This window comes from Boleophthalmus pectinirostris, unplaced genomic scaffold (genome assembly GCF_026225935.1).
Source record: "Boleophthalmus pectinirostris isolate CB_2022bp ecotype Guang Dong unplaced genomic scaffold, ASM2622593v1 HiC_scaffold_1, whole genome shotgun sequence".
In the NCBI taxonomy this organism is placed as follows: Eukaryota; Metazoa; Chordata; class Actinopteri; order Gobiiformes; family Gobiidae; genus Boleophthalmus; species Boleophthalmus pectinirostris.
In genome coordinates, this window is record NW_026570970.1 from 8249818 (window position 1) to 8274268 (window position 24451).

Sequence of the window (24451 nt, forward strand, 5' to 3'; positions counted from 1 at the left end):
GCAAATAGTTGCTGAAATCAGGGCCGCGAGCCCGAGCAGCAGGGTGTCCATAAAGAGCGATCGGGTGACAGCCGCTCTTACCTCCGTGAGGTGCAGAGCAAAGCCGGTCCTTTCTCCTGCGGTCACCTTCGAGCCCATCCTGAAAGTGAGTCCTGTTTTAGTCCTAGTTCAGTTCTGGTTTAGTCCTGGTTTTGTTCTGGTTTAGTTCTGGTTTAGTCCTGTTTTAGTCCTAGTTCAGTCCTGGTTTAGTTCTCCTCTTCAGTCCTGGAATCAGTCCGAAGTTAGTCCTGTTATAGTCCTGGTTCAGTCCTGGTTCAGCTCCTGGTTTAGACCTGGTTAGACCTGGTTTGGTTTAGACCTGGTTTAGACCTGGTTTTAGTCCTGGTTCAGTCCATATACGGCGCAAAAGTTCAGCATCTTCGCAGTTATTTTGGTGAGAGTAACTTAAAGTAATGCAATAGTAATGTAATGCCTTACATTTTAAATGCAGTAATATTGTAATGTAACGAATTACTTTGAAATGACAGTAATAAGTAATAAATAATGCATTACGTTTTTAAAGTAACTTGCCCAACAGTGCCGATGTAACAATATCCAAATCTCTTATGATATTTACGCCATATTTCCACAATATACATCTCACGGTATGAGATTTATTGCGATATTTTGTTGTTAATATGCTACTTTTTCCTCTTTAAATGCCTTGACAAGACTTAATCCAAAGAACTAAGACTTAAAAAAGTGCTTAGAACTGTTATTTCTTTATGTAGTCTGCAATGAAATGGAGCAAAGGATCATGGTCTATGTAGTTCTCTTTGTCTGTTTTTAGTTATTGCTGCACCATAGCTCTTAACTTGAGCAAAGAGACTTGTAATTCGATATATTGTACTACTACACTCGAGTATCTGTAGCATATATGAACATATTAAATTATTATATTGTTTTGTCTAAAGGTTCTGCTAATTACTTAAGTTTCCAGCTGACAGTGTGTGGGATTACTCAGTACATTTACCATATTGTGTGCTTGTGTAAGTTTAGGGGAATTTCAAAAATAACTTTCCGCACCGTAACATTAAGTGGAATTTGTCTGTTTTTGCACATCATGAGACATCGTTTACAAAAAGTACCACATCCGGCCACATGATAGTTTGACAAGTGTTGCGAATACTGTGGAAAAAAACACTCAAAATGAAACAGATATAATGGCGAGGTAGACTGAAAATGTGACTTTTTTGTTTGTTTAGTCGACAAAATTATTGTTATTTTTGTGACAGTACTTTGAATACCTCAATACTTACATTTACAGAGTCGTCTTTTATATGCAGGATATATTAAACCTTTTTATCGTTGGGTCTGAACATGAAAAGGAAATAGTTCTTTTAGTTGTGGTTTCCAGCTGACATCATGTGGTCTATTTACTGCATTGTGTGTCCAATACAGGTTTTACTGGAATTTCGCAAATGACCTGTCGCAAGTTGTCTGCACTTGTACAATCATCATGATACATTGTTCTCAAAATGTACCTTATGACACATCTGACCACACTGTAGTTCCCCAGGTTTGTTGGAAATATTGTGGGGAAAAAAAAAACCCACACAAAGCAAAACCAAAATTAACTAAGATGTACACTGCGCAATTCGTGCTTTGCAGTGACATGACGCAAGGGGGGGTTCTACGTGTATCTTTATGGTGGAATGTTCAGTAGTCACCATTGAGACACAGTGTACACATAAGTAAACACTGTCAAAAAAGTTTTATGACCGTCTGAAAACTCAAGAAGAAATACAAAATGGATTTAAAGAACAGATTTTCAGGAGCCTCTGATCAGTACAGTTGGTCATGGTCCGGTTTAGGTGTTTTCAACAAAACAGTGAAAAACAAAAACTGTTGGCTGATGTCGGCTTGTGTGTAGCTTTTATGTGCGAGAGACTTGTTTAACAGCACATTCTTCATGGTTTGGGTGGTCCTGCAACTTCTCCGGTGCGACTTATATATTAGAATTTTTGCAATGACAGCCGCGAGAGGGCGCTCTAGGCTTGTGTGCTACTTTCACTTGGCCCTACTGCGCATGTCTCCTGCAGAAAGAGCCTCTGTCCTGTCTGTATCATGTCAGTCGTTCGCTTCATTACTTCTGTACCACTGAAAATTTTACATTTATACAAACTTATAAAGACGACTGAGAAGACTGAACACAAATGCCCTCAAAAAGAAGATAATATTTTGCAGATTACAAGCTCGTAGTAGCGAAATATACAGCCGAAAATGGTAATTGAGCAGCAGAAAGAAAGTTTGGAATGAGCGAGAAACTGGGACAACTGGGAGGATGCACCACGCAACTTTCCTTGAAGTCACTGGATGGATCGACAAAGCCTGGACTTCAGTGACACCGAAACCGTCCTGTCGGAATTCAGAAAGGCGGCAATTGTGAGGGTTTCCTCCTGCCCCTCCTTTCCCTGCTCCCTCTCTCCTTCTGTCCTTACCATGTTTGGAGTTTCCCGGGCGGGTCCTCCAATTACACACCTGCTGAGATCCACTCCTGTTCCTCGTCAGTAATCATCTCCTGCAATAAAGGACCTGCTGACCTGCTCTCCAGTGCCAGATCGTTCCGTCATCCCAGTGGTGAACTACTCAGGCTTTTTATGATTTTTTTGAGAATCCCAGAGACTTTTTGATTCTTACCCGTTTCTTTTGTCCTATCCCCAGCACTTCGTTTGGAGCCAGCCTCATCCCGTTGCCACCAGTTTCTGTTAGCCTCCGGTCAGCCTCCATCTCCACAGACCTCCCATCTGCAGCCAACCTGGACCCGTCCTGCCTCCCCTGGAATCTATCCCCCCGCCAAGACTATTTTTGTGAATAAAATACTTTTTTTTTTCCCTCTGCATATTTGGGTCCGACCAGTGATTCCTTAACAGGAATAATTGTAACTGGAAGGATGAAGAACTCGATGGATCTAAAGATTTGGAGTGAGATTGAGAATGTGGTACTATGTTATGTTAACAGTCTGTTGTTCTCTGTTCTATTGTTAATACTATAACTTGCCTTTCAAGATGAAATGTCGGTTCCTGGTCTCTGATTTTATAAAATAAATTTCCCCCAAAAAGTGCAACTTATAGTCCAGTGCGACTTATATATGTTTTTTTTTTGTTTTTCTTCATTATGCATTTTTTGGCTGGTGCGACTTATACTCCAGAGAACTTAGACTCTGAAAAATATGGTACATTAAGGTCTAACAGCTTCAGACAGAACAGTACCTACAGTTAGCATCACACTTACAAGAAATTTGTTGACATCAGCTGCAAAGTATCAACAGGATTTTTGGTGCATTTCAACACTCCAAACAAAGACCGTAAGTATTTCTACTACCACAATCATTCACAACGACTTTACTTATATACATATTTTCGTAGTACTTGACCCCATTTGTGTACTAACTGAACCTCACCTCACTTGCCAGTCCGCGCTCGAGCCGGTACCTGTGTGGTCGGAGCGTGTGTGGGTGTGTTACCATGGCAGCGGAGGCCTATATGAATATTAATGCGCGCAGAGTCACAGGGCAGATGGTGCAGCTCCACAGTGCATCTGCTTGTCATCCCCCGCTGCACCGCCGCCCCTCGTCCACCCCGTCACCCCCCCCACCGCACAAACCCTCTCCACTCTCTCCGCTGTGCACGCCTCAGCCCGCCTCACCGCCGTCTCGTCACGGGCCGGGTGAGACACGGACGAAACACGCCAAAACGACCGCACGAAGCACAAGGAAGTTAGAAAGTTTGGGTAATATAGGGTGACCATATTTCCGTTTGTGAAAACCCAGACACCTTTGAGGGGGGGGGATTTTTTTTTTTTTTTTTTTTTGCAATTTTTTACAGCGTATGAACGCATATTGTGTATTACAGGCGGGTAGTAATTACACACGGGTGGGTCAGGACTAAACCAGGTCTAAACCAGGACTAATCTTGGACTTAAGAGAAAACGCCGAGCAGTTTGCCCGCAAAGCGTCATCAGGCAACTGCCGCGTTTACCTCCGTGAGGTGCGGAGCTGAGCCGGTCCTTTCTCCTGCGCTCACCTCCAAGCCCGACCCGATCGTGAGTCCTGTTTCAGTTCTGGTTTAGTCCTGTTTTAGTCCTAGTTCAGTCCTGGAATCAGTCCTGGGTTAGTCCTGGTTTAGTCTTGGTTCAGTCTGTGGCGTAGGCAGCGCAAAAGTTTGATATAATGTCGGGTTAACGGGCAGGTGCGGTCCTGTCCTGCACGGTTGCATTGTTGTACTGTGCGGTTGCGTTGTTGTACTGGGGGTCTCCAGAAATGGATCCGTGCGGGACTTTGAGCTGTAGGCTCCATTACAGAATAAATGAATCTTCAGTTTGTTACATAAAGAAGGAGGAAAACAACAAAAGGACGACAGCAGCAATAAGTTTTAAGAAGGAAGTAAAAAGGGTTGCACCTGTCCTGTGTGAGAAAAGTGTATAAAGTGTGTGGTGAGTGGTTTTACAGCCTTAACACAGATAGAATAATTGTAAAATATAAAGTTGACTACTTCGTGGATTTCACCTATCGTGGGTTATTTTTAGAACGTAACCCCCGCGATAAACGAGGGACACTGTACTCTCACCTCCCAACCTGTGCACATGGACTCACACTTGTCCTGACCGGGATGGAAAACGGAAATTTCTTGTACAAGTCATTGTTAAATGCGCATTTGTGCTTCGGTATGTTGCAGACTGACCGACTGTTTGTGTCTGCTCGCTCCTTCTGAGTCACAGACGCTGTGAGAGACGCTCAGTTTAATGCCCCCAATGAACAGTACTGAAAACCCGGACATTTGCACCACTTTATAAAAAAAAAAAAAACACGGACGCCCCGGACAGGACACAAAATAAGGACATGTCCGGGCAAAAACGGACGTTTGGTCACCCTAGGTAATATGTTGACATTTTCATCGCTGGGAGCAGGATAATGGTACAAGGTGTTGCTTTTAACCATGTTTTAGTTGTTTCCCTTTCTCATTTACCCTCACAGAGTTGTATTTGGAATGATTTGTGCATGTTTGAGCAATCTTTAATCACTTATTTTCAAGATGCCGTGCTGCCGATCAACCCCCGTTTTCACCACCACGGCATATGGCCATTACTCTATAATTAGTTTTATCTCCAGTTTTATTTTCTTAAGCGATACACCCAGGATGCAGCAGCGTTATAGTCATTTTGGTACAGAGTGTGTTTGTTGTGAAGATGTTTACAGCGATGTCTGCTCCCGTTGGGCACTGCAATTTTTTTATGCGAAAGTCAGCAGACGTCTTTCTTTTATTAAGTTGTTTTAGATGAATATTGCGATTTAAAATGTTCAAAATATAACATACAGTCGTCCCTTGCTATATCGTGGTTCACCTTTCATGGTCTTGCTGTTTTGCAGATTTTTTTCATAGCGCAATTTTGCATGCTTTTTTTTTTTACAGTGTATAAATGCGTGTCTTCCTCCCCCTGCATCCTGGTTAGATAAGAGATTGTAGACCAATGTCAATCAATCTCCTCCGTGCCGTGTCTCCTGTACATTACAGAATGTGTTCAGACAAATTTAAATAAATGTTCGATCGCTAGAAGTGTGATTCTGAAGTGCGCGATCGGGCAATTGCCGCGTTTACCTCCGTGAGATGCGGAGCTCTCTGTCTTTTCTCCTGCGGTCACCTCTGAGCCTGTCCCGACAGTGAGTCCTGTTTCAGTTCTGGTTTAGTCCTGTATTAGTCCTGTTTTTAGTCCTAGTTCAATCCTGGGTTATTCCTGGGTTAGTCTTAATAATGAGCGGGTCTGGTGCTGTACTGTACGGGTGCGGGTCTCAAAAAATGGACCCATGCAGGACTCTGTGCTGTAGGGCTCCATTACGGAATAAATTCATATTCGGTTCATCACATAAAAAAGGAGGAAAATAACAAAAGGACGACAGCAGTAATAAGCTTTAAGAAGGATGCAAAAAGGGTTAACTGTCCTGTCCTGAGAAAAGTGTATAAAGTGTGTGGTGAGGGGTTTTACAGCCTTAAAACAGATATAATTGTAAAATATAAAGCGGATTTCACCTATCGTGGGTTATTTTTAGAACATAACCACTGCGATAAACGAGGGACCACTGTAATGATCCATGGGTGTTGTAGATAATAACTACAACATATAGAATTCTTAAACACAATATATGTTCTGTCATGCAAACAAAGGATATTACATTGTAAAGAGTGTCCTGCTTAGAAAATAGAAGCTTTAGAAAACAATATCCTCCTGGTGCAATCCCCGAAAAACACTTAAACTAAAAAAAAAACAAAATATGTGATGCAGTCTTTGTAAACTGTCCGAAAGCTTTAGGTCCGTCAGCATCTTTAAAACAAAACACAATACTCTGTGTGGAGAAGCAGTTTGAATTATGGGTAAGCACAAAAGGTGCTATATAAACACATAAAGGTATTATATTAGACCAAGACAGACAGAAAAGCTGAATTCGAAAGGAATACAAAAGGAAATGTATGTTGTTTGAATCATGCTGTAAATCAGTGGTCCCCAACCTTTTTTGCGCCATAGATTGGTTTCATATCAGACAATATTTTGCAGACTGGAGGGAGTTGGGGGGGGAGACTGCGTATGGGAGGAGGCATGGTGGATTGTCCAGCAGCATGGTTAAGTCCCTGGCTGAATCCTGTTTTAGTCCTGGCTTTAGACCTGTTTTTAGACCTGATTTAGTTCTACTTTAGTGGCGGTTTATTGACTATTTAGTGACGCAGCCCGAGCAATGTACAGGAGACGGGTGACGTTCGGCGCACCATTCGGGACGGGGAACGGTCAACAGTCCTTTAACTTCTTGGGTTCTTTTTAAAGACAATGCAGTAAAGTGTGTTTACCTTGTTGACATGTTTCGGCTGCTAGCTGCAAGCCATCTTCAGAACTGTCACCGGTGTTGGTGGTGACGTGTCGTATATCAGCTGTTGTTACTTCCTGTAGGCGTGGTCAGCCTGATGCACCTGGCAGGTCGCTCAGACTGACCACGCCTCCCGTCGCCCGGTGTCTCTGGAGGAGGGTGTCCCAGGTGTGTGAAAGGAGGAACGCTCCGTCATCACGGTTAATGCTGTCCGTGCCTCGTTTCCTGATTTCAATGGCCTCCTTGATCCAGCGTTTGAACTTGTTGTTTTCCGATCCAATGACCCGAGCCCCGTCCCAATCCATAATGTGGTTGTTCCTTTTACAGTGTCTGATATGGCGGATTTTAGGTTTTCCTGTTCTGCTTTGTCTTTTTGTGTTCTGGTGAGTCTCCCTGACGTTTCCTTCTCGCATTCCTTTTGGTGTTCCTTTTTTCGGATGTGAAATGCCCGGCCTGTTTCCCCTATGTATGATTTATTGCATGATTTGCATTGAATTTCGTAGATGGGCCTGCCAGGTCCATCAGGCTGACCACGCCTACAGGAAGTAACAACAGCTGATATACGACACGTCACCACCAACACCGGTGACAGTTCTGAAGATGGCTTGCAGCTAGCAGCCGAAACATGTCAACAAGGTAAACACACTTTACTGCATTGTCTTTAAAAAGAACCCAAGAAGTTAAAGTATATAAGAAGACAAAATGAACATCTTTTGCTGGTCAACAGTCCGCGCGACCTACAGGACGGGGAATGGTCGACAGTTCGCACGACGTACGAGACAGGGGACAGTCCGCGCGGCGTACAGGACTTCGCACTTTCGCAGCGTGGTAACAAACGACCCACGGCCCGTTGGGGAATCCTGCTGTAAATGATGATTGTAGTCATTTAAAGAGCATGACTGGCTTCTCACAAAAGAATAATATCAATCGCAACAATCTGCTGTACTTACATTGCTGTTTGTATGTATATATTTTGCAGAGAATCAAGGCAACAAATGTGAGTCATTCTAAGAGCCGTGCTGTTTGCCAGATTTGAATTCTAAATAGTGTATAATTAAAGGGCTCATATTACGCTATTTTCTGATGATGTTATAATGCTGTTTCTTCATCACAAACAAACGTGGAGTTGTGTTTTGTTTCATTCACACATGTTTAACACACTAACCCTGCACATTTAGGCTGAGTTATTCTCTCAAAACAGAAAACACCTCACTTCCACCTTGTGATGTCATGTGCTAATAGAAATAGAAAGTGTGTTTTTAAAATCCATACACCTTCACTAGAGTCATTGGGATGATTTTAGCCCTGGAATTGCCAATCTCCTCTAAAGAAAATGTAGCTGTTAACCTGAAAACTCCCACTTCATGACATCACAAAGTGGGAACAGAGCATTTTGAGGATTACTTAAACATGTGAATGAAATAAAACACAACAAAACACAACTCCAGGTCTGTTTTTGATGAGGTAACAACATTATAACATGACTATTTATAGCACAAGAGTCAATTTTGCGTAATATAGGATTGAATTAAGTATTTCTAAAAATACATTAGAGGATGCACCTGTTCTTCTGACATAAGTGAAGATTTCGTCTCCACTTGTTTCTCCAACCGCTAAAGTCGCATTTACACAATTTTCTTCCACCACTTGAAGCACTTTAAGTGAATCTTAGCTGCACTAATGTTATTGATCGTCTTTCTTGAGGCTTCAACATACTGTACATCCGATGCAATCTTTTAACATGCTACTGCGGAATTAAAATAATCATTACAGATAATTGTTTAAAACCACACCGGGCATCTGGAGACGTGACTACAGCCTCCATCTCTGACCTCTTAACTAGCATAGAGTGAATAATTAGCATTTACGAGAGCTCTGTTCATATACTTATTTAATTAGGCCACTGCGCTGTACACACTGCGGAATGCTGAACGGATGCGAAAATTCTCAGTGGTTTTATATACACACACTGTGGCCCTGAGCACTTCTAATCTGGTCTCTGTTACAGTACGTTATTTAAAAATGGCCTTGAGATAAGCTGCTTGTGTGCTTCCTGTTGGTGTTTGGGGAGATTTTGCGATATGGATGCAAGAGGAAGCAGAAGTGGAAGTCGGAGAGGGTCAGAGGAGTGAAGAGTTGATTAGCGGATTATTCAGTGTTTGGATTGGACTAAGAGTTTCATGTGTTTTCTCTTTGTTGTGTTGACAGTGGTTTTGAGGTAATTTGGTTGTTTAACCTAAAGCTCGCCGTGGTTTTATGGGCCTATAATTGGTCCAAATAGACTCCGTTTTGATGTAGGAAGAGCTCGACTGAGTGTAAATAAACAGGGATGGGACCAGACAATTCCCACAGGACTAAACAAGTCGTGAGATTGGGTCCTTGAGAACAAGACAGGACGAGATAGAGCCATTTACTTCGTTTATAATAAATAAATTACTCACAATTCTGTTCACAATTTTCAATTTTTATTTTGTATTTTTATTTATACTTTCACTGTGACTTGCTTGTTTTGGAAACTGTGGCTTCTTCAGAAAACCCTCAATGTTAACCTTTTATTTGCTCATGCCAAATGTAAACACATGGAAGAAATATGAGATTGTTTGTCACATGTGTGTACAATCTTAATGAAACTTTATGTAGAACAAGATCTTGTCCCATCCTTCGAAACATACATTGTAGAAATGTTCTCACAGTGGTTGCAAGTACAGCACTAATTGGTCTCTGGGAGCCAGCGTGTCTCATACATATATTTTCAGTTTGATCATGTATCAGAACAGAGAATTCAAGATCATGTCATACATATTTTTTGACAGATACACATTAATGCCACAGTGTCACTTTTTAGTCTTTTAGGTTATGTCGTTCTGAGTAACAAAAGAAAAACAAACAAACAAACAAATAACAAGCTCTTACTTCCTGCTTGTTGTTCCTTTGGCTGTAGTATTCCTCAGTATGACATAATCTATGCTTCTCTATGTCTATAGAAATAGAAAATGTTCAGAAGTATGGTTTTAACGATCTTCATGACATGATGCGGATGATGTGCCACCTCCAAAGTTACATATCCTCCTGAGACCCGGCCCATTCATTTGTGTCCTTTATAGTGGACACTGAGTTAACGAATCTATCTATTAAGTGTGTGAGAGTTATTCTGCGTTGATCATGCTGATTCACTCAATATGTTGTACTTTGGAGTGACAACAGGGAAGAAACATGCTGTCTATCTATGGTTCTATAAAAGAGACATGTTAGTTTGTACTCTGAAACAGAAAACTGACGAATGTGGACCCCGTGACATGTACCCAACCATGATAAAGTGTACCGGGTCAGCATTATTGTACATTTTCTTGCTGTATATGCTAAATCAACAAGTTAATGTTCTGTCAGATGGCTCGTATAAAGCTACCTCACTTTCAGGGTTTTGTCAGAGGCGTCGTCCCGGGGTGACAGTTGTACTTTGTAATCAGCTTGAATCTCTGTGACCTGCTAATGCTAATAATAAAGTGACCTATACTCGGACCTTTCCATCTCCTGTATTTCTTTTCTAGGACACGGACTGAATTCTTCCGAAAAGCCCACAAGTGTTTTGAGAGAGACTCTTAATGGGGGGACAAGGTTCCTCTGCTTAAATAGGGCTGGGGGATTATAGGGTACTATCATGCCCATGATAAAAAATGAACTCAAAAGAAGTTAGTTTGTGGCTGCAATACGACAAAAAAAAAATTAAGAAATTAAAAGGGAGTCTAAAAACTTTTTGAGGCGATCGTGGAAGCTTGTCAGAGATGTTGATCTTCAAAAAAATATGTTTTTGTTGGTTAACTTCACCAAAATGTCCCCGGCGTCCATTACAGAGGACATGTTAGAAAATTATACCGTATTTTCCGGGGTATTGGACACGTTCTTAAGCCTCTAACCCCGTCAAAAAAACGGCCCTGCAAGCCAGAGCGCCCCATTCACGAATCCACTCGGGTGTCCCAGCACGACTTCAGTAAACTACAAAGCCGCAACACCCGCAGAACACGCAAACACACACAGAGCAGACAGTGACCGCGCAACGAAAAACACCCGCAGACACACTCATCACTCCACGCCGACGAGGAACGGAAAGGAGGAACCAAAAAAGCGAGTCCAATGTGCCTTTCTGAGCCACAACTGAGTCACTGCGAACGCGCCGACAATCCAGAGGTCCCAGACAGCACCCTCCCTACACGCCACAACTGAACAAAGCCCAGAGTCACCGTGAACGCCACAAACAAAGTCCCACTCACCCATCCAACTGTTGTGTTTCGTTTAAAGTCCGGTGCGGTTTATTTGTGAAAAAAGTTCGAAAATAGACCATTTAATGACAGTGCGTCTTATAATCCAGAGCAACTAAAATACGGTAAATAAACATAAAATGAACAAAATCTAAATGCTAAGGTGTTCATTTACCTCCAAATAGAGAGAAAATCACAAACATTTTTATATTGCAACACACTTTTTTTTTCTTCGGGTCCCAGGATGATATTGTGCTTTTTTATAGTAGTTTTATCATTTTTATACAATACGTCTCGAGTTACTACCACATTATTGTCCACATCTGTCCAGGGAGCTACAGACAGCATATGAATAATGCATGTGTCATTGCAGCTAACAGCTTGAAGTCCTCTGATCAACTGTCTGCATGACGGAGAGTTTAACCTCTGATTTCTCAACATGGAGCGGGGTCAGGCTGGTCGTGTAATGTTGTGAACTGTGACACGGGAGACCATTAGAATTCTCCGGCCTCATTCGCAGTAATAGGCCATTCCCTTCACCGGCTGATTGTATAATAACCAAGGAGACCTAATCACTTTACTCCCATCAGCTTCATTTGACATGGATGATCTCTGAGGCGTGATAACATATGACCCCAATGTAAACAACCGCCAATGTCAACCCCTGTATGTTTACTGGTAAATATTACTGCAAATACTTTTATCGTTATAAAATAAGCAATCGATAGAAGCCAAGTTAAACAAGATGAGACAAAACTAGGAAGCTATCAAAACATGCAGGCGTGTCCAAACTTTATTTCCACAGAGGAGAAAAATTTGCTGTGTCAAATAATCGGCTTCCAGTTTCTGTAGTTGCTTTGTCTTCTGTGCTACTCCTCTTGCTCTACTTGTCTTGATAAATTGTCTTTTAGTTTTGTTTTGATGAAATGTTTCTGCACTTGTATGATTGATATCTGGTATCTGCAGATCCTTAAATGACAGTCCAGAATTTTGGACATAGGACCTAATTTCCTCATGAGCCAGAGTGTTGGAGACGTGTGGAGACACTTTTTGAAATATTCCATCCAGTCCTTGCATTTGCAGAGGTCGCTGGTGCTAGACTAGTGCATGTCAATGGCCATAGTTATCCTGCCACTAAAAACAGTCTTACCCACTCCACAAAACACCAGAAGCAAATCTATTATTAGACCAGACTGTTGATGTGAATGTCTGTGTCGATAGAATAATGTTTGAAATAAAACTAACCTTGCATCGCATGAATCGTTGCATGTTGAGGGACTATTTTCTCATATATCAGTCCGCCGCTGCTGAGCTTTCTATCAGGAAGTACAACTCGCTGCTGCTGCTCAGACATAAATCCTTCAAATGCAAGGCTGGTTTTACTTTAAAAATTATTCTATCGACACAGACATTTACATTTACAAGATGAAGACTGCGCATGCTTAAGTTTGGTAATGTTTGGTGTAAACTGGGACATTTCAGCATCCTGAGGAACTTTTGGTCACATTTCATGCGAGAAATGCATGAAGGTTAAGACTGACTGATGCTCGCTGTGGCTGTAGCTGTGAATGTTTCAGTCTAAACATGCAGAGAACGGCGATATTTGCTAATTAGCCCTGGGATAACTTTACGTCTGATGTTCGCCAACTGGCTCCACTATGTTATCATCTAAGATATAGGTGCAATTTCCTGTTCAGAGGAGGTGTTTCTACACAATGTTACACAGCAGCGTTTGGTTCCTGAATTCAATGTGGCAAGACAAGACATTTTTACAATAAATTTTAATTAACCCACTTGTTGGTCGCTGTTGTAGCTCCTTGTTGTGCCTTTACTCCGTTTTTACCCTCTGCTACAAACTTAAGCCTGCCCAGTCTTGATCTTGATCGATGTCTCTTCTGCTCGATAAATAATGTCTGTGAAGTGATGATGTATTTTTGACAGTAAAGTCCCGTCTGTGAATTTGTATTTGTACTGATGAAACTGTAAACGTAAATTTTCATTTCGTGATTGTAATTCTTGACATTGTCACTTTTCAGTTCATATTCTGATGGATAAAATACACACAATATATTTTATGTACGACTGGACTCATTTGAGAGTTTACAAATATTTATTTTATGCGCAACTACAGCTAAATATGCACGGATTTCCCAAATACGCACGGATATGGATATTTTTGAAAGCTTTCTTACCCTATGTTCCTGTTTCTTCTTCATCTCCAGCCCGCAAAGCATCTTCTCCTCTTTTGCACACTGCCGCCTCACCCCTCCTCTGGTGCCACTAAATCACCAGCCCAAGGTCGGCCCCGCGTCGCGCTCTCATAATTACCACTGAGGGTAATTATTCTCCTCCACAGCCAGTCTCCGTGAGCCCTCCACACCTCCACCCTGTCACCTGAGCCGTGCGGGCAGGAAAAATGAACCCCGGCCCGATCCGTAATAGGCCCCACAATGGAAACCCGCGCGATCGGAGTGCGGCTAAGAACAAGGAACACTCAAATTTAATGATACGTCTTTCCTTCCAGGCCTCCGAAGACGCGGCGTCGGTGGCAGGGGTGTCATTAGCGCGAGCATGCTAAATGAAAGTCAAAGATTAAGGCAGGCGTTTCTTAAGAGGGGCGCGTTACTCAGACTACACACAGACTTTTGGAGTAATTAATACACTTCTTGTGCCATGGTTTTCCCACTCGCTGGCAGCCACATGTGGGTACTTTGTGTTGCCTTTTTCTCCTTCAGCAACTTTTATAACTGAACTCTGCAACTTGTCTTAATCTTTGCAAGGGAATTTTTTTTTTCTCAGAGGAGCTAACCCATATTGTGGAGTAAAAGTGTAAATGCTCATAAAAAATCAAGGAATGATGCCGTTGTCAGTTGTTTCGCCACAAGATGTAGTTGATATCTGGACGGTTGGAAGGAGAGTAGCAATGCAACAAAATATATTAAACAAACAAAAATAATCATGTAGGGAACTTTGTCCTTTGGATTTCAAACATCCTTAAACATCCATAATATGTCAAATTGACCCTTATTTTTAGCTTTTAACAATCTTATTATGGTATTCTCTTATCATTTTGTTTACTCTGAAGAATATTTTGATTGGTTGCCCTGCATTTGAAGCTTGGGTATCTTTGTTTTCACCTACCCCCTGTCTCCTGGGGACATACAAGTAAAAAGATACAACATTTTTACATACATAATATAATTAGACTAGATTCGATCAATGCCTCATTTTGAGTGAAATAAACCTTTCAAATAAAAATAGCAAAGGATGCGTAATTACACAGACCGCAATGCGTAATTTGTCATTTATTTGAGAAATATCTGCACTTAGAGCGGCTTTTTCAATTGTTACGAACACAGATGCTCAGAGCAGTCGACAATTTTGACTCACTACACTCTTTGGCAAAGTTTGGGCCAATCAAAATGGATGGAGCGCAGGTGTTTGGCAGAAAACAAAGTTCCTATTGGACACTTGTTTTGCCAGAAATATGCTCGGAAAGCCGCAACTGTCAGAGTAAGTTTCTATCTTTTATGGTTGGAAAGTTATACGCGGTTAAATGCTCTTCCTTTCTCTTCCTCTAAGTCTCCCCCTGTTCTCCTCTCCTTTAATCTCCTCCTGTCTCTCCACTTCCTCTAGTCTCTCCTCCTGTTCTCCTCCTCCTTTAATCTCCTCCTGTTCTCCTCCACCTTTAATCTCCTCCTGTTCTCCTCTTCCTTTAATTTCCTCCTGTTCTCCACTTCCTCTAGTCTCCTCCTGTTCTCCTCCTCCTTTAATTTCCTCCTGTTCTCCACTTCCTCTAGTCTCCTCCTGTTCTCCTCCTCCTCCTTTAATCTCCTCCTGTTCTCCTCTTCCTTTAATTTCCTCCTGCTCTCCTCTTCCACTAGTCTTCTCCTGTTCTTCTCTTTCTCTGGTCTCCTATTGCTTCAGCCAAAGAGGAAATGAACGAGCTGGTCGCTTGCATCACTCACGTCGTTCTGCTAAACTAGATAGGTCTTGGCTGACCTCTGGAGCTTTCCGAGGACTTTGGAAATTTAGTCGTTTTAACTGGTTGATGGGGTCTCAGTCGTCCAAAATGTGTATTGTTGCCCTATCATCTGATTCAGGTTTAGTGTCTTGTGAGTGCAGTTTGGATTCGATGCATACTGTAGAGATACCTAATCGTTTTGAGCCCTTTTGCCACGCCCCCTTTTTAGTTGACCAATCGATCATCAGGACATGTCTTTAGTCGACCAAGAATTTCTTTTGTCCACTACAGCCCTACCGTGGACAAATATTGAAAGTTGCATAAATCTGGCACTGCTGACTCCAGTGTAATCCCCCAGCCCGTACGCAATCCCCAGAGCTGTGACCCCCCCCCCCCCCCACCGCTTTAATTCACCTGTCACTCCCACCTCCCCCCTGGACCAGATGTGTCGACCTCAGCTTTTTCTCCCCTTTACCCCCTGTGTCCCATTTTACCACCAACAAACCTGTACTTAAAAGTCCAATATAACACAAAAGTGACTCTTGTGAGCTTTAGGACAATTTATAATGTCGTTACCTCCTCAAAAACAGACCTGGAATTGTGTTTTGTTTCATTCACACATTTGAGTATTTTTTTTTTGTATTATAAGTCTGTCTACATCAGTTCATAATGCTCTGTTCCACTAGAGATCGGCAATTCCATGGCTGAAATAATCCAAATGATTCTAGTGAAGGGGAATGAAGTTTAAAAAAGACTATCCACATGCACTGTTGGGCAAGTGAATTCAAAACTGTAATGTTATTTATGACTTGTTAATGTCATTTCAAAGTGATTCGTTACATTACAATATTACTGTGTTTAAAATGTTAAACATGACACGACTATTACAGCACTTTAAGTTACTCTCGCCAAAATAAGTGCGAAGATGCTGAACTTTTGCGCCGTATATGGACTAAACCAGGACTAAACTAGGACTAAACCAGCGCTGAACCGAGGTCTAAACCAGGACCAAACAGGACCAAACCAGGACTAAACCAGGTCTAAACCAGGACTAAACCAGGACTAAACCAGGACCAAACCAGGTCTAAACCAGGACCAAACCAGGACTAATCTTGGACTAGAACCTGGAATCTAGGACTGCCCCTGAGAGAACCCCGAGCCCGTGGAACTGGGTATCTGCAAGGCGCGATCGGGCGTCAGCTGCTGTTAGCCCCATGAAGCGTGGAGTTGTGCGTTGGTCCTTTCGCTCCCGGTTTCCTGACGGTCTACACGGGCGCATCTCCTGCGTTTCACCGCTGCTGGTATCGCTGTGATTTTAGCGAATTTGCATGAAGAAAAACAAAAACCCATCACCTCTAGCCAGGTTAAAAAAGCATTGCTGACATTTGTACCAAGTAAAATATTACAATTTTTTTTCCCCGTTATAACTTACATTACTGCGTTACAGCAAAAAGCAACACGTTACAGTAATTCTTTACTTTTATAATGCGTTATTGTCAACACTGTCCACATGACATCACAAGGTCGAACATGGAGTGTTTTCCATCTGAGAGAAAAACACAGCCTAAAACACAGTTACAGGTATGTTTTGATGAGGGAACATTATAAAATTTCGTACTATGGACCCTTTAACCATTATAACTCATAACCATTTCTATTTTTACATATATATACATTATGATTTGATTTTATGCATATCAAATAGGTCTATTATGTGAGAATATGGCCGTTCTGTTATGTAACTGACTTTGGTGATATCGAGTATGAGTGCATTGGGGTTATTAGTATTCATGGGGACATTATGTGACTAGAGATTGTATTTAGTCAAGCAGATATAAAAGTGAATGAATTAAATGGTGAATTAAAGATTAGATTAAAATGGAACTAATATTAAAATCAAACTCATGTGTAGAATGGTTTGGTCTTCTCAGCATATCAGACCACTGCCCGATATTTATTTAAGATTAAAACAGGTAAAAGAATGCCATGTAGCAATTTTTAGCAAATTCTGTTGCAGTCCAGTGAGATTCGGGTTTGGTCTTCCGATATTTTATTATTTTATTAGGTTCTTTTTACAGACCAAGAGTTTGTTTTTCATACAAATGTCATTGGGACAGAGGAAAATAAACATCGCTGCTGGATTAAAGAGGCGATCGAAATACGAAAACATGCCCATGAGACTATAAACCGGGACGAGGGGGCATTTTTACTCTCACACACCTGGGATACTGTCCTGAGGAAGTTGGACTGCAGATGGCGCTGTCGTCCTGCCTCCACCGATAGGAAAACAGAACCAAAACATGTTTAAATCAGCTGAGCGACACGTCACAGCTGTACTGTTGTGTTTCGTTTAAAGTCCAGTGCGGTTTATTTGTGAAAAAAGTTCAAAAATAGACCATTTAATGACAGTGCGCCTTATAATCCAGAGCGCCTAAGGCTACGTTCAGACTGCAGGGCTTAACGCTCAATTCGGATTTTTTTGTGAAATCCAATGTTTTTGCGAGGTCGTTCACATTTCCAATTAAATGCAATTTGTATGTGACTCCAGTGTGAACATTAAACGTCCCAAAAGTGTCCCGCATGTGCACTGGAGGACACAATGACGTCAACCGCAGCGAGCGTGCTCTGTGTTGTCCAAACATGGACGCGAGTATTGAGCACCTGGTGATTTTACCGGAGCCAGAACATGAACAACTTACTTGTTTTAAGGAGGAGATTGAGAAGGAGAAGGACGAGGTTTTTGGCCGTGGCGTTTTGTGGGACAGCGGCAGCGACGTCCGTTGAAAGGAACGTGTGGATGCGCAGACGTAGCCAAGAGTGGTGAGTGGTGATGTGCTTCGTTTCAGTGACACGGAGTTCATTAACAATTTTCACCTACTTCAGCGCAGAATGGTGACGTTTGTGGCTTGTTGATGACGTGTAGGTCGGATGAATGCGCTTTGGCCGTTCAGACTGAAGTCGCATGTCAAAAGATCAGATATGTATCGGTTTCAGGAGCACATATCCAAGTGTCCTGGGTCGCATTTGAAAAAATCTGATCTGTGTCATTCAGACTGTCATTAAAAGATCAGATACAGGTCACATAGGGGCCCAAAAATTGGATTTGGGTCACTTCAGGCTGCAGTCTGAACGTAGCCTAATACTGCGTAAAAAACAGTACTTAATACCAAATCTGTGCCTGTATTACTTTCTTATTTTTTCACTAGTTCGTCGTATTACATTCAAAACAAACAGACAACAGCTTCATCCTTTGGAAAAACGGGTACCCAGATTTTTCACTAACAGCTTCAAAGTCTCCTTTTTGAAGCCGTGATTGAATCTGCACCTGTCAGATGTGCAGGGCCTCGTGTCAGGTGCGGTGTGCTGTGGACCTGTCCGGATGACAAACTCTGCCTGTGGGCCCGGTGAGAGAGAGCTCCATCACAGACGCCTCGAGCTGGAGAAGAGTCAAAAGAAATCACACTAGAGAAGAGAGAAGAGGGGAGTGAAGAGGAGAGAGAGGAGAGAAGAGGAAAAAAGAGGAGAGGTAGTGGTGTGAGCCCCGGAGTTACTGTCCAAACTGTGTAAGAACAGAGCAGAGCATTGAGAGCTGAGCCAAAGTGTGTTCAGGTTTATTAATCCTGTTCATCTTGCCAGTGCACAGAGGACATATAAAGATTTTCTCATTCTCACTATATGCACAATCCATGACTCATGTGAAAGCTCAGAACCTCCAGAATTCCCCCACCGAGTTGCAAAGGCTCCACTAGCACTGATTAATTTGGCTGAAAGTGCTGGGATTTAGCAGTGACTATTCAGATCAGAGAGAGTTCAAACCACTCAATTATAACATAAACAACTTTGCAACTTAAAGAGGTTTGTTTTTTAACTTCTATGTGGTATTATCGGCTAACACATAATATATTTAGATCGCCATGTTACTTGTTATTGTTTTGAAAATGCTCTATTCACAAGTAAGCAACATACTAACATGTTTAATAAGTTAACTTTCATTGTTGATGCTCCAAGTCTTCCCCTCCCACTCAGAGCGCTATTATAACATAATCAGTGTGCATCCTGGTAATTAAACTACTGCACATCACATCAGGTTTGTCAAGTTGTTGTGTACAGTTTTATGTTATATTTTTTGTATATTTATGGAGAATTGTTGCATGGGAGAATGGGTGACGTAGGCTTGTGGGCGGAGCATTGGACAGAAAGTGAAACGTGAGGAGGATTTGGATTTTGGGCCCGGTAAAGATGGCTAAATTGCTCATTAGAGGCATGGATGAAAGTTAATGTGAACATTATAACATGGTAGAAAGCTAAGAAAACAGTTGTTACCAGTGAGAGCTACAGTATATTTGAGTTGCAAGTTTGTATACCATATTTTTCGGACTATAAAGCGCACTGGATTATAAGGCGCATTAAGCGAAACAAACGGACGACACTTGAGACTGATCCTTAGCCCAGGCGTCCACGATCCATAGGCAGATCGTGGTGTAATTTGCCCGGCATTGCCTCCCTGTCTTGGTGAATGTGTATTATGAATGTGAATGTGGGTGGATCATTTAAATTTTATTTCCTATGAGGACGACTCAAATATACATTGAGTAATAATGTGTTTATTGCAGCTTTGCGCACATTTGTTTACATTTTACAGAAACAAAACTTTAAACCGCATGGCTTAATTCGCATAAACTATAGCTGAATAAACAGCTCGCTCCTTGTGCGCTGATGCAGTTCAGCTTCTGTCAGACTAAAGGACACGACTCAGTGGAATATGAGTGTTCTTTCTGTGACAGAAGATGTTCTGCTGATGGTGAGTCTGTTCTGTGCTTCTATCGTGTTGGAGATGGTTCATGTGAAACTTTTCAGAGATTATAAATCTGCAGGTCAAACGCATAGACTGTAAATATGAATGGTCATATATTCTCTGTAGCATTTCATTCATGTCATAAATTCCGACGCAGAACTATACTTCACCCTTTACTCCGCAAGGCTTCTGACTACAGTAGCCGTAACGCTCCGACAATCCATCAAACGGTGCAGCTTCATAGCTTACCAAAATCGTACAAAAACATTTTGACAGATTTTGAGCACTGTGTGCCACATTAAATCGGTTTGAGGTCAGAAAGCACAACCAGAATTAATACATAAGACACACCGGATTATAAGGTGCACTGTCAAATTTTTGAGAAACTTTAAGGATTTTAAGTGCGCCTAATAGTCGGAAAAATACAGTAATTCTTATTGTTTTATTTTTATGTTGACCGTGTTGGGAATTCAGATGTAAAAACAGACTAATTCTGGGAGATTTGAAGAAATGCTGATTAATGAACACTGTCCTTGCTAAATTAACCAAAGAAATACATGTTTACCTTGTATCTGGGAATACAGTTAGGTCAGGTTATGGAATAAGAAATCAAAAAGTTTTAAATCTGCTACTTCCTGATATCACGGCTCTTCTATGTTTTATTTTCCGGTACAGTCATGTATTTGGAGCCCTACATTTTGAAAACAATACCATCTTTATTGTAGCGCCTCTTCCGCTGGCCCTTTTTTCCCATGACCTACCTGTGTCCGGTCGTCCTCCCCTTCAGAGTGTGACTAAAAGCTCGCAGCAGGCCTGTCTCTGCACCGGGGCCTGTGAAGTGATCAAAAGCACACTGGGTCGTAACTCTCCTCTCCGCGCACTATCCGCACACGTATATATCTGCCCCTCAGCATCTGGACTTACGCTCGCTAACCTTCGCCCACCCCATACCTCACACCTGGACCCCCACTTCAAATCCAACCCAGGGGCCGAGAGCTCCATCTTGCATCAAAGCCTGACCTTCGACCCTTTGGTATAGAGCGGCAGGGTCCAGGCTTTATTCTCCTGAGAGGCAGCGCTTTTTTCTTTCTTTAAAAAAAATGTTCCTGTAAAATTGCTTGTGTTTTTACGGCGATTTGCTAGAATTTTATGGCGGATGCTCTTCCACGGCAACTGGACACATCGCTGTTTTACGCTTTTTCATTCTTTCTATGTTATAATGTTGTTTCCTCATCGCAAACAGACCTGGAGTTGTGTTTTGTTTCATTCACACATGTTTAACACTAAGCTGAGTTATTCTCCAATAGAAAATACCTTGTTCCACCTTGTGATGTCATGTGGTAATACTTAGACTTAGACAAACTTTATTGATCCACAAGGGAAATTATTCGGACGCAGTAGCTCACACATCACAATAAATATAATAACAAAGAGCAAAAATATAAATGGTAACAATAAATTCTAAATAAGTAGAAAAAAAGAGCAAGAGGCAGGAGTCAAATAAGACATAATTATATAAATGTAAATTTTGTACAGTTGTAGGGAGTATTATCTGTTACTTAAGGATGAGTTGTACAGTCGTAGGGAGTATTATCTGTTGCATATGGGTGAGTCGTTGTACAGTCGTAGGGAGTATTATCTGTTACATAAAGGTGAGTTGTTTTACAGTTGTAGGGAGTATTATCTGTTACATAAGGATGAGTTGTACAGTTGTAGGGAGTATTATCTGTTACATAAAGGTGTACAGTTGTAGGGAGTATTATCTGTTACATAAGGATGAGTTGTACAGTCGTAGGGAGTATTATCTTACATAAAAGTGAGTTGTACAGGTGTAGGGAGTATTATCTGTTACATAAGGATGAGTTGTACAGTTGTAGGGAGTATTATCTGTTACATTAGAGTTGAGTTGTATAGTTGTAGGGAGTATTATCTGTTGCATATGGGTGAGTTGTACAGTTGTAGGGAGTATTATCTGTTACATTAGGGTGAGTTGTTGTACAGATGTAGGGAGTATTATCTGTTACTTAAGGACGAGTCGTACAGTTGTAGGGAGTATTATCTGTTACATAAGGTGAGTTGTTGTACAGTTGTAGGGAGTATTATCTGTTACATAAGGATGAGTTGTACAGTCGTAGGGAGTATTATCTTACATAAAAGTGAGTTGTACAGGTGTAGGGAGTATTATCTGTTACATAAGGGTGACTTGTACAGTTGTAGGGAGTATTATCTGTTACATTAGAGTGAGTTGTATAGTTGTAGGGAGTATTATCTGTTACACAAGAGTGAGTCGTATAGTTGTAGGGAGTATTATCTGTTACATAAGAGTGAGTTGTATAGTTGTAGGGAGTATTATCTGTTACATAAGAGTGAGTCGTATAGTTGTAGGGAGTATTATCTGTTACACAAGAGTGAGTTGTATAGTTGTAGGGAGTATTATCTGTTACACAAGAGTGAGTCGTATAGTTGTAGGGAGTATTATCTGTTACACAAGAGTGAGTCGTACAGTTGTAGGGAGTATTATCTGTATCTCTCACTGTTTGAGCAGAGCTGTAGGAGCCTGTTGTTAATACAGGAAGTACTGCAATTCCCAGAAGAATTATTGAGGTGTTGAGCTACGCAACTTTTCTAGTGGAGGATCTACTAACTCCTTGTCTCCATAGATTATCCATTATTGTTTTGACTGGAATGTTCCACAGTATGGCATTCAATGTACCGTATATCTCAGTGACCAGGACATGTTACAGGTTAGATCTATGGAGAGACGAGCCACAGTAGGAATCCAAGTTTGTCAAGGTGTTTGGATTTACAAGGTGCTTCACTAATCATGCATTCTACTTTATTTACTTTTATTATTGAATATTTGGTACAAAACTTGGTACAGTTAGTTTGGTTAGTTTTTTGTCCTGCTTCAAAATTCTGAATTTGTTGTTGTTTGTTTAATTTAGTTCAGCAGTTATACCTGGGGTGCATCGATTTAGGATTTTTAGGTCAATACCAATATTTTGGGGAAAGCTTGGACCAATATTAGGCTGATATTTTTACTGATAGGCCTGTTATTAAGCACTTAATGTTTAGAGATGGGCCAGTAAACTATAATATACTTGTCATTTATTACATTTTTTTATGTTATTGTTTTATTTAGTAAAGTCTCCCTCTCATACCAGAGCTCGATACCGATACTGGACCTATATACAGTGTATCATTGTATCTCAATGTCAAATTTATTTATAAAGCACAAATACAACCATATGTGACCAACGTGCTGTCCAGGCAAGTGTGTACATAAGAGAATACAATAATAAAAAGTAGGAATGTCACAATAAGCGAAATATTGTGATATCGTATTGTCAAATTCTCACAATAATATCATGGACCATTACAATATATCGAATTACAAGTCTCTTTGCTTAAATTAAGAGTTATGGGGCAGCAATAGCTAAAAAAAGACAGAGAACTACATAGACCATGATCCTTTGCTCCATTTCAGTGCAGGCTACAAGAAGAAATAACAGTTCTAAGCACTTTTAAGTCTTAGTTCTTTAGTTTAAGTCTTGTCAAGGCATTTTAAGAGGAAAAAGTGACATATTAACAGCTTTGTTCACAACCTCCACAAAATATCGCAATAAATATCGTACCGTGAGATGTATATCGTGAAAATATCGTACCGAGAGATTTGAATATTGTTACATCCCTAATCGTGAGCCTCTTCACCGTCACATATCTTGAGCTTTCCCACGATATCGCAATAAATATCGTACCCTGAGCTTCATACGGTGAAAATATCGTATTGTGAGACTTGGATATCGTTACATCCTTAGTAAAAACGCACAAAAAATACAGTGCAGTATTAAAGTTAAAGGATGATCTGGTCTACACTGAATTAAAAGCCAAAACTAAATACGAATATACTGATTCCACTTCTCTTAAGAACCTGGTTAATCCTTGGTTTGGTCCTGGTCTAGTCCTGGTAGTACTTCAAACTTGTTGTAAATACTGGTACTATACACACTTCCACCGTGACCCCTGACCCCTCTGCGTGTTTCCTCAGAACCTTTAAAGCCCAGTTTGCCAACACACAAAGCATCCAGTAGCATTTTCCTCGGTCCGCGGGGAACTGAGCGATCTATTCGGGAGGCTAAGTGCTTTCCCGTCTCCGTACACAGACAGCCATCATTGTTGTGGCTCCTGGGGGACGTGTACGGGGCCATTCTAGAGGAAACCAACCCGCGGGGCCCGAGGCATCTCCTGGGGCCTTTTCACATGCGCTCGCTCTCCTGTGAGGTTCATTTACTCGGAGAGGAGAAGGATGAGCGGCTGTATCTGTGTCAGGCGTCTGAAGAGAAAGGAGTTTTGTTAAATAAAAATAACAGTTCTTTTTCTTTTGGGGTTTGGAGTAGTTAAAGGCGATTTACCAGATTTTTTTATTTTTTTGTCTTAATTTTACTGTGATCCAAAGTTGTTCCTCACTTACCTTATGCATTCCGAGCATCCTTTAGCCATGTTTACACTGAAACAAATCACCGTATCACCATATCGGAAACGTC